A 10875-nucleotide genomic window follows, 5' to 3' on the forward strand; every position below is an offset into this window, starting at 1 on the left:
AAAAAAAACTGAAGACTGACTGCCACTGGCACATTCCAAGGTCCAGGACTACGTGCTGAGGGACGCACTAAAGCTTGGGGCAGCCGCTGCAAAGGGGCAATGGGGAAAGGCTGCTGCCTATGACCATTCAGCCACAGTGCACTGAGGTGCTGGGAATTGTATCGACCTCTCGGACTGTATGACTCACACTGAATGTATGCAGTGAATATTACGTGTATCATAATTGTACTGCAGCATCTCAGAGTGCAACGTGATCTATGTAGACAACTTAAATACCATTGCACTGTCTGACTGTCTGTAATGACCATTTTGAAATGTCTGTAATGTTCCTTTGATTGTATTGAAGCACCTCAGGGTACGGCATGATCTATGAGGAAAACTTGAATATTATTGCACTTGTTGTGATGGCACTTTGAAATGTTTTGTAATTTTCTTTCAGATATTTTATGAATAAAGTACATTTTTGCAAAAAAAAACTGGAGACTGACTGGAATTTTCCTCCTACCCTTAACAAGGCTCTTAATAAACCTAATTGAAATATTTTGTAATGTTCTAATTAATAAACCTCATGGGGGCAGACAGCCTTGCCAAGGTTCAAATCTGCCTCACCCAAGATGGCCGACGCTGCAAATGGTGTTGGGAAAATGGCACACTGGCTGGTACTCGTATTTTCAGGCCCCATCCACCTCCATTCCTGACCGGGGCCTGAAAATCCTACCCAGTGAAGTTGAAATTTATTCACCCGCTGGATTTAGGTTTAAATTCAACCCAGCTTTAATTTTTATTCTGTCATCAGGCTTTCAAAATTAGAGTTCACTGACTGTGGCCTAACAATTACCTTGTACAAATTTATCAGAATATCCTTAATTTGAGAATTTATGTCTTCCGGTTCCGCCACCAGCTGGAACTATGGACTTAATCTGGCGGGAGGCAAGAAAACGTATTCCCAACGGTGGAATAAACTGTGAAATTTGTTCTCCTGACTTTCAAGATGGGTTAAAGGCAGGTTCAGTTTCCCGATGAACAATGTCGGGAACTTCATTTGCACGCATTAGCATCGCATGCATGCTCATTGCTGAAATTAAATTTGCCCTCCAAATTAAGTTCTCAGCCAGTGAGAATTTAGAATGTTCAGTTTTATGACTGTAGATAAGTGGTGTGCACCTGGTGAGCTTCACCTCTTCCATTACTTTGAGGTCTGTGGATGTTGCTTTCACTTTCTTGGCAACCTCGCATAACATCAGTTACATGGAGTAGCAAAAGCTACGTCAAAGTTGGACATGGAAGGTGGGTGAACGCTGGAAGTGGGGTGTAGGGTGGAAGGGTGGAGTGAAGGCTGGACAGGAGAGGCAGCAGGAGAGGCAGGCTAAGTGCGGGAGTGGGGGGAGAATGTCCAGAGAAGGAGGGGAAGAATATCTGGGGAAGGGGGAGCTGTGTCTAAGAGGGTGGGGTTAGTGATGTTGACAGTGGGTCTTGGGGGGGGCGGACTCAGGGTACTGGTGATAAGAAGGAACAGGCACAGTCAGAGGAGGGAATGGATGGGATGTGGTAGGGGACAGGTCCAGGGTGAGAGCTTGGTATGTGAATGTCTCATGGTAGGGGGGTTCACAGGGGGGGACTGAAGAGGTGAGAAAGGGTAGAGTCATGTGGACGGTCATGTGTGTCAGCTCTGAGGGCAGGGAAGCCATGTGGAGTGGATCGTGATAGCGTCCAAGGTAATGGGGGGAAGTTCAAGGGTGACAGAGGAGAGAGGAATGGTGATATTGGGTGGGTCTATGATGATGGGAGGTTTGCGGAGAGAGGGTAGAAGGTGGCGGATTGATTCTGGAAGGTAACATAGAAACTAGGAGCAGGAGTGGGCCATTCTGCCCTTCAAGCCTGCTCCGCCATTCATTATGATCATGGCTGATCATCCAACTCAACAGCCTGCTCCCGCTTTCTCCCCATACCCTTTGATCCTTTCCGCACCAAGAGCTATATCTAACTCCTATTTGAAAAGATACAATATTTTAGCCTCAACTACTTTCTGTGGTAGCAAATTCCACAGGCTCACCACTCTCTGGGTGAAGAAATTTCTCCTCATCTCAGTCCTAAATCCTCAGACTGTGGCCCCTGGTTCTGGACTCCCCCACCATCGGGAACACCCTTCCTGCATCTACCCTGTCTAGACGTGTTAGAATTTTATTGGTTCCCGCCTCATTCTTCTGAACTCCAGCGAAAATAATCCTAACCAACTCAAATGTCAGTCCCGTCATACCAGGAATCAGTCGGGTAAAAATTCACTGCCTCCCTCTATAGCAAGAACATCCTTCCTCAGATAAGGAGACCAAAACTGCACACAATATTCCAGGTGTGATCTCACCAAGGCCCTGTACAATTGTAGCAAGACATCCCTGCTCCTGTATTCGAATCCTCTCTTCACCGCCTGCTGCACCTGCATACTTACCTTCAACGACTGGTGTATGAGGACACCCAGGTCTCGTTGCACATTCCCCTTTCTCAATTTATAGCCATTCAAATAATAATCTGCCTTCCTGTTTTTGCTACCAAAATGGATAACCTCACGTTTATCCACATTATACTGCATCTGCTATGCATTTGCCCACTCACTCAGCTTGTCCAAATCACACTGAAGCATCTCTGCATCCTCCTCACAGCTCACCCTCCCACCCAGCTTTGTCATCTGCAAATTTGGAGATATTATATTTAGTTCCCTCATCTAAATCATTAATATATATTGTGAATAACTGGGGTCCCAGCACCGATCCCTGCAGTACTCCACTAGTCACTGCCTATCATTCGGAAAAAGACCTGTTCATTCCTATCCTTCGGGCAGAATTTTTCCTTCAGCGTGCAGGAGGCAGGACCTGCACGCTGATGTGCAAAATGACACGCAGTGATGTTGGGTGCATGTCCCGATGCCACCGCGCGTCAACAGCAATATCTCACTGGGCAGACGTGCGACAATGTCTGTTGTGTGCTTGCCAGTCATTATCGGGCCAATTAAGGTAGTTGAGGCTCCAACTATTGTGGATTTTAGGGTGTCCATGCGATATTCGGCTCGTTGCACGGGCGCAACGGGCAGGCAGCTATCCGAAACTTTAATGATCATCATCCATGGGCAGGAAAGAGGGATCATTGTTTTTGTGAATCCAGACATTTAATAGTTGGTGCTCAGAAGTTATTGAAAGTTGCGTGTGTGAGGTGGAGAAGTCTCAAGTGCATAGCAGCTACTTGGACTGCACTCATTACTTTCAGGTCAGCACTCTTCAGTGAAGATTTGTTTTGGTGCCTGTAGGTTTCAGCAAGCCTCCCTGAGCCTGGGAATGGGAGATGATCTCTCCACTGGAGGCACCTCATCTGAGGAGGAAGGGAGGGCTAAATGGGGGAGGAGGCCAGGAGTGCACATTCATCCTCCAGGGGAGCCACCTTTGGGAGGACAGGCGCAGACACAAGGGTGCAGGGCCAAGAGGTAGTCCAAGGCAGAAGGGCTGCAGAAAATGCCACTCTCCTGCTGCAAGGGTATACAGGCAGTGAAGCAGCTACCTCATTATGTCTGAGGTGCAGTGCCGAAGGAGGCTCCGTCCGTCAAGGGAAACAATCAACACTATCTGTCAGATGATTGGCCCTGAGATCTCTACTAACAGATCCAACAGCTGGTGAAAAGTGACTGAAGCATTCTGGGAGAAGTCAGCGCAGTCACCACGACTCAGGAGGGAATCAAGGAGAAGGACTCTTGCACTCAACATTGGAAAAAGAGCACGGATCTTGAAGGCAGGTCAGTTGAAAAAGAGTGCGGAGATTGAAAATAAAAGGAATGGGAAGCTGAAGAGGAGCGGCCAGCCTGTGAGCGTCCAGCGTGTGAGTGGCCCAGTGAAGAAGTGGAGCTTTGAGGCTTTGGCTCGAGAGCTTAGGTAAGCAAAGGCTGAGGACGAGCTTGCTCCCAGTGGGGTAGGGCTGGGTAAAGTCCTTTAAGTAAATTAGGAGTAGGTAATGGAGGCAGCAGTTGGGGCAGTCGAGTGCTCCAAATGCAGCATGTGGGAAGTCATGGACAGCACAATTGTCCCTGATGACTACACCTGCAAAAGGTGCATCCAGCTGCAGCTGCTGACAAACTGAGTTAGGGAACTGGAGCTGGAGCAGGATGAACATCAGATCATTTGGGAGGCAGACACAGTAATAGACAGGAGTTTCAGGGAGACAGTACCCCTAAAAGTCAGGAGGCAGGCAGCTGGGTGAATGTCAGTAGAGGGAAGGGGAATAGACAGAAAGAGCAGAGCACCCCTGTGGCCGTTCCCATCAACAATAGGTATACCTTTTTGGATACTGTTGGTGGGGACGACCTACCAGGGACAAGTTGTAGTGGTCGCGTCTCTGGCACCGACGCTAGACGGTCAGCTCAGAAAGGAGGGAGGGAAAAGAGGAGAGCAGTAGTGATAGGGGATTCGATAGTTAGGGGGACAGATAGGAGGTTCTGTGGGAGAGATGGAGAATCCCAGATGGTCTGTTGCCTCCCTGATGCCAGGGTCCACGATATCTCAGATCGAGTTCTCAGTATTCTCAAGAGGGAGGGTGAGCAGCCAGATGTCGTGGTCCATGTAGGGACCAATGACGTGGATAGGAAGGAGGAGGAGGTCCTGCAAAGAGAGTTTAGGGAGTTAAGTGCAAAGTTGAAGGACAGGACCTCCAGGGTTACGATCTCAGGAGTGCTACCCATGCCACATGCTAGTGAGGCTAGAAATAGGAGGAAAATGCAGCTAAATACGTGGCTAAGGAGATGGTGCAGGAGGGAGGGCTTCATGTTTCTTGACAATTGGGCTCTGTTCCAGGGAAGGTGGGACCTGTTCCGACGGGACGGTTTGCACCAGAACTGGAGGGGGACTAACATCCTTGCGGGTAGGTTTGCTAGTGCTGCTCCGGGGCATTTAAACTAGATTTACAGGGGGAGGGGAACCAGAGTGTTAGAGCAGATAGTGAGATGGAGGAGGATAAAGGTCAAGCGAGGAATACATGTATAGACAGAAATCAAGGGTCCGTACGTGATAGAAATGTTCTCAGATGCATCTATTTCAATGCAAGGAGTATTGTCGGAAAAGCAGATGAGCTTAGGGCGTGGATTGGCACGTGGGATTACGACATTATTGCTATTAGTCAGACTTGGTTGCAGGAGGGGCAGGACTGGCAGCTCAATTCTGTAGTTCCATTGTTTCAGACATGATAGAGGGGGAGGGATGAAAGGGGGAGGAGTGGAATTACTAGTCAGGGAAAATATCACAGCTGTGCATAAGCAGGACAGCCCGGAGGGCTCATCTACAGAGACTATATGGGTGGAGCTGAGGAATGGGAAAGGTGTGACCACACTAATAAGGGTTGTATTATAGACCACCCAATAGTCAGAGAGAATTGGAGGAGCAAATCTGTAGATAGCAGACCAATGTAAGAAACAGAAAGTTGTGATAGTAGGAGATTTTAACTTTCCAAATATTGACTGGGATTCCCATACTGTAAAAGGGCTGGATGGCTTGGAGTTTGTCAAATGTGTTCAGGAAAGTTTTCTACATCAATATATAGAGGTACCAACGAGGGAGGATGCAATACTTGATCTCCTATTAGGGAACCAAACAGGTCAGGTGACAGAAGTATGTGTAGGCGAACATTTTGGGTCCAGTGACCACAATGTTATTAGTTTTAAGCTAATTATGGATAAGGATAGATCTGGTCCTCGAGTTGAGATTCCAAATTGGAGAAAGGCCAATTTTGTGGAAATGAGAAAGGATCTAGGAAGAATGGATTGGCATAAGATTTTTTCTGGCAAGGATGTGTTCAGTAAGTAGAAGGCATTCAAAGGTGAAATTTTGAGAGTGCAGTGTTTGCATGTTCCTGTCAGGATTAAAGGCAAAGTTAACAGGCATAGGGAACCTTGGTTTTCAAGAGATATTGGTGATCTGGAAGAAGATAGAGGTGTACAGCAGGTATAGGCAACAAGAAGCAAATAAGGTACTTGTAGAGTATAGAAAATGTAAGAAAATACTAAAAAAGGAAATCAGGAAGGCAAAAAGAAGACATGAGGTTGCTTTGGCAGATAACGTGAAGGTAAACCCGAAGGGTTTCTACAAGTATATTAAGAGTAAAAGGATAGTAAGGGACACAATTGGTCCCCTTGAAGATCAGAGTGGTCGTCTCTGTGTGGAGCCTCACGAGATGGGGGAGATCTTAAACAGTTTTTTTGCATCAGTATTTACTCAGGAAAGTGGCATAATGTATAAGGAAGGAAGGGAATCAAGCAGTAGTTTCATGGAACATATAGAGATTAAAGAGGAGGAGGTGCTTGCTGACTTACAGCGAATACAGGTAGATAAATAACCCGGGCCTGACATGATATTCCCTCGGACCTTGAGGGAGACTAGTGTAGAAACAGCAGGGGCCCTGGCAGAAATATTTAAAATGTCCTTAGCCACGGGTGAGGTGCCGGAGGATTGGAGGGTAGCTCATGTTGTTCTATTGTTTAAAAAAGGCTCCAAAAGTAAACCAGGTAATTACAGGCCAGTGAGCCTGACGTCAGTAGTAGGTAAATTATTGGAAGGTATTCTGAGAGATCGGATATATAATTATTTGGACAGCCAAGGGCTGATTAAGGATAGTCAGCATGGCTTTGTGTGTGGTAGGTCGTGTTTAACAAACCTTGTAGAGTTTTTCGAGGAGGTTACCAAGAAGGTAGATGAAGGAAAGGCTGTGGATGTTGTCTATATGGACTTGAGTAAGGCCTTTGTAAAGGTCCCACATGTGAGGTTTACTTCAGAAGGTTCAGATACTTGGTATCCATGGAGAGGTTGTAATCTGGATTCGAATTTGTCTGTGTGGGAGAAGACAGAGAGTGGATGATTGCTTCTCAGACTGGAGATCTGTGAGTAGTGGTGTGCCTCAGGGATCTGTGCTGGGACCATTGTTGTTTGTTGTCTATATCAATGATTTGGATGAAAATGTGGTGAATTGGATCAGCAAGTTTGCTGATGACACTAAGATTGGAGGTGTTGTGGACAGTGAAGAAGGCTTTCAAAGCTTGCAGAGAGATCTGGACCAACTGGAAAAATGGGCCAGAAAATGGCAGATGGAATTTAATGCAGAAAAATGTGAGGTGTTGCATTTTGGAAGGTCAAACCAAGGTAGGACATACACAGTAAATGGTAGGGCACTGAGGAGTGTGGAGGAACAAAGGGATCTGGGAGTTCAGATACATAATTCCCTGCAAGTGTCGTCACAGGTAGACAGAGTTGTAAAGAAAGCTTTTGGCATACTGGTCTTCATAAATCAAAGTATTGAGTATAGGAGTTGGGATGTTATGGTGAGGTTGTATAAGACATTGGTGAGGCCAACTTTGGAGTATTGTGTGCAGTTCTGGTCGCCTAACTACAGGAAGGATATCAGTAAGATTGAGAGAGTGCAGAGAAGACTTACTAGGATGTTGCCGGATCTTAAGGAATTGAGTTACAGGGAAAGACTAAACAGGTTAGGACTTTATTCCTTGGAACGAAGAAAAATGAGGGGAGATTTGATAGAAGTTTACAAAATTATGAGGGGTATAGACAGGGTAAATGCGAGTAGGCTCTTTCCACTTAGATTAGGAGAAATAAGCACGAGAGGACATGGCTTTAGGGTGAAAGGGGAAAGGTTTAGGGGGAACAAAAGGGGGAACTTCTTCACTCAGAGAGTGGTGAGAGTGTGGAACAAGCTGCCATCTGATGTGGTAAATGTGGGCTCACTCTTAAGTTTTAAGAATAAATTAGATAGATATATGGATGGGAGAGGTCTGGAGGGTTATGGACCAGGTTCAAGTCAATGGGACTAGTGGAATAATATTTCGGCACAGACTAGAAGGGCCGAATGGCCTGTTTTCTGTGCTGTACTGTACTATGGTTCTATGGTTCTAACTGTGTGGGTGGACACCCCATGCCCGTGTCTCTAAAGGTCACTGCTGCTCTCAACTTCTATGCCAGGGCTTGGTGGGTGATCTTTGCGGTGTCCCCAATCAGTTATGCACACTTGTGTCAAGCAGGTTACAGACGCCCTGTTCAGGCATGCATTGACCTTCATCCACTTATCCACCAGATAAGCCAGACACAGCGAGCCAGAGGCTTCACGGCCATTGCTGGCTTCCCCCGCGTCCAGGGTGCTATAGACTGTACACATGTGGTCATCAAGGCGCCAGCAGGTGAGCCCGGTGCCTTCATCAACAGGAAGGGCTTCCATTCCATGAACATGCAGATAGTGTGTGATCACAGGATGCTGATTCTCCAAGTCTGTGCAAGGGAACCAGGCAGCGCCCACGACGCCTACATCCTCAGACACTCCCAGGTGCCGGGGCTCTTCAGTGCTCCAGCCCGGCTGGATGGATGGCTGCTGGGTGACAAGGGCCTTCCATTCAGAAGGTGGCTCATGACGCCTCTCCGCCATCCAAGAACAGAAGGTGAACAGCAGTATAATAGAAGTCACACCTCCACAAGGGCTGTGGTGGACAGAGCCATTGATCTTCTCCAAATGTGCTTCAGATGCCTGGGCCATTCCAGGGGCGCACTCCAGTAACCCCCAGGTCAAGTGTCGCTGATGGTGGTTGCATGCTGCGCTCTGCACAATCTAGCTCTGCAAAGGGCTGACGCTGTGGATGAAGAAGATGTGGATGGAGTAGCTGGGGCTGAGCACGATGAGTCCAGCAGTGAGTCCGAGGATGAGCATGCAGAGGGAAATGACGAGGGGGTACAGGCTGACCCGCGCATGCTCCAGGCAGGCAGGGATACCTGGGATGCTCTAATCCAAGGAACCTTTAGCTAGCACAGCACATATGGATGTGCAACACAAGCTTGGCATGTGTCCTCCATCCTAGAGACCTCATCTGTCTGGATAGGAGGATTGGCGATGCGCACAGTGAATAAATCTAAAAGACACACAAATCACTCATCAAACCTCAGGAATCCATGCACCATTCCAAATAAAGGGGCACCCACAGCCATTTGAGATGATGTAAATTTAATATTGTAACCAAAGTCTTTTCACATAACAGAAATAAAATGGTGTTGCACTTCACACAAACCTCGATACAACTCATTGGGGGATGGGGGGGGTGGGGGCAACAGAAAAGCACCAGTGATGAACCTGGGGTGTGCTTAAGGTGCCTTCATCTTTCATTTGCGGCTGCACTGGCATCTGAGACAGCCTGCTCTCTCTGCTGTCCTCGATGACCTTGATGGACATCCTGTGGCACATCGAGCCTGTGATGGACCTGCCTGGGAGGGAGCTGCCAGTTCCACAGCTGGCATCTCCCCAGTCGTCGCAGCCTCATTGGGTGCCACAGTCACTGGCAGAGGGGCAGAGGAGCTGCTGCCCTCATCCGCAGTGCCCTGAGAGGCGCCAGCAGAGACAACAGGCAGCTGCTCTACTGACGTGAGGTCCATTTGGCCCTCCTTGCACACCGTAGATGGTTGGGCACCAAGGTGGGATACCTGGTGGCCAAACCACCGCCCACACGGGTACTGACCAAACGAGGTCAATGTCCCTGTGAGGGCATGCAGGTCCGAGTGCAACCCCAGGAACCCCTGATCCTGTCCCTGGAGCTGCCTCTACATGAGAGTCGCCAATCTCTCCATGGAAGAAGTTTTGGTGCTCAGCCATGATGCTCAATAGTGTATTGGTGTAGACTCCTCCGCCACTGACATCAAGCCAAGCAAAGCCTCATGTATCTCCACCAGATGTTCCTGAACACCAGGCCACATATCAGCAGTTGGCTGCATCGCCCACGACTCCAGAGGCTCATCATCTGCCACAGACTGAGCATGTGCCTGGGCCCCTTCATCCTCTGGCTGCTGGCGCCATTGACATTCTCTGTCTCTGCCAGCTGCTCCAGCGACTGTGAAGTGCCCCCACCGCTGTGACCCGGAACACTAGCTGAAGATATGATGCCCACCGAAATGCCAGTATCTGCGCTGGTGCCTGCCTGGCAGAGATGGTGAAACTTCATGACCCTCAGGTGTCAGAGGGGCCCTGCTGCTCTGGCTCCTGGCCATGCACCGATGAAGCTGAAAGGAAGAGTAAGGAAACTCGATCAGTTAGCCTATGGGCAATGTCAATGTACATGCCTGTCCCCCCCGATCATCAAGCACTCATCATTCTACACGCACTGGGCAAACCATGTTGGTAATGTCACCCACTGAAAATCAGCAATGGCATGGATGTTGGGAGATTACTGCTGACATGAGTGCTGCCTGTGGAACCCCAACCACTCCGGCTACAATGGAACTGGGTCCACTCTAGGTCGAGAGCCTCCTGCTCAAAGTGGCTCAGCATAAAAGTCTGGCCTGGCCCACCGCCACTCCTCAGCTGCTAGGTGTTCTTCTCCTGTAACTGAAAAAATTGAATTGGTAAGTGATACTTGTACATCAATCTCCTCGCGGCCAGTCCACCCCAGTTGGCCATTGCAGGACAGCAGTGCATTTTTCCCCTGCTGGTAGCTAGCCCTGACACTAATATGCCTAGTGTGTCCTTTCCCCCACCCACATGCTGCCTTCATCACAGTTGGGAGCACAAGTTGTATCACCCGTCACATGGAGGCACAATAACGTGGACCACAGGGGGCAGCAGATCCATCTGTGCCACAGGACCTTGAAGATCCTCTCACACCATGTCATCACCCTGACTTTGACATGTCATGGAGTTTGACCAGTGCGCCTGGGTGTAGCTCCTCCAGGTTGACCCCACCACAATCACGTGGATGTCACTCCACCAAATGCTGCGGGTGCAGTACCTATCTAATCACAACCCTCTCATGCTGACGAGCGCATAGGCAATCACTGGTGGCCTGCTGAGCTAAGGACACATGCCGTCACT

This window comes from Carcharodon carcharias, chromosome 2, assembly GCF_017639515.1.
Source record: "Carcharodon carcharias isolate sCarCar2 chromosome 2, sCarCar2.pri, whole genome shotgun sequence".
Classification (NCBI taxonomy): Eukaryota; Metazoa; Chordata; class Chondrichthyes; order Lamniformes; family Lamnidae; genus Carcharodon; species Carcharodon carcharias.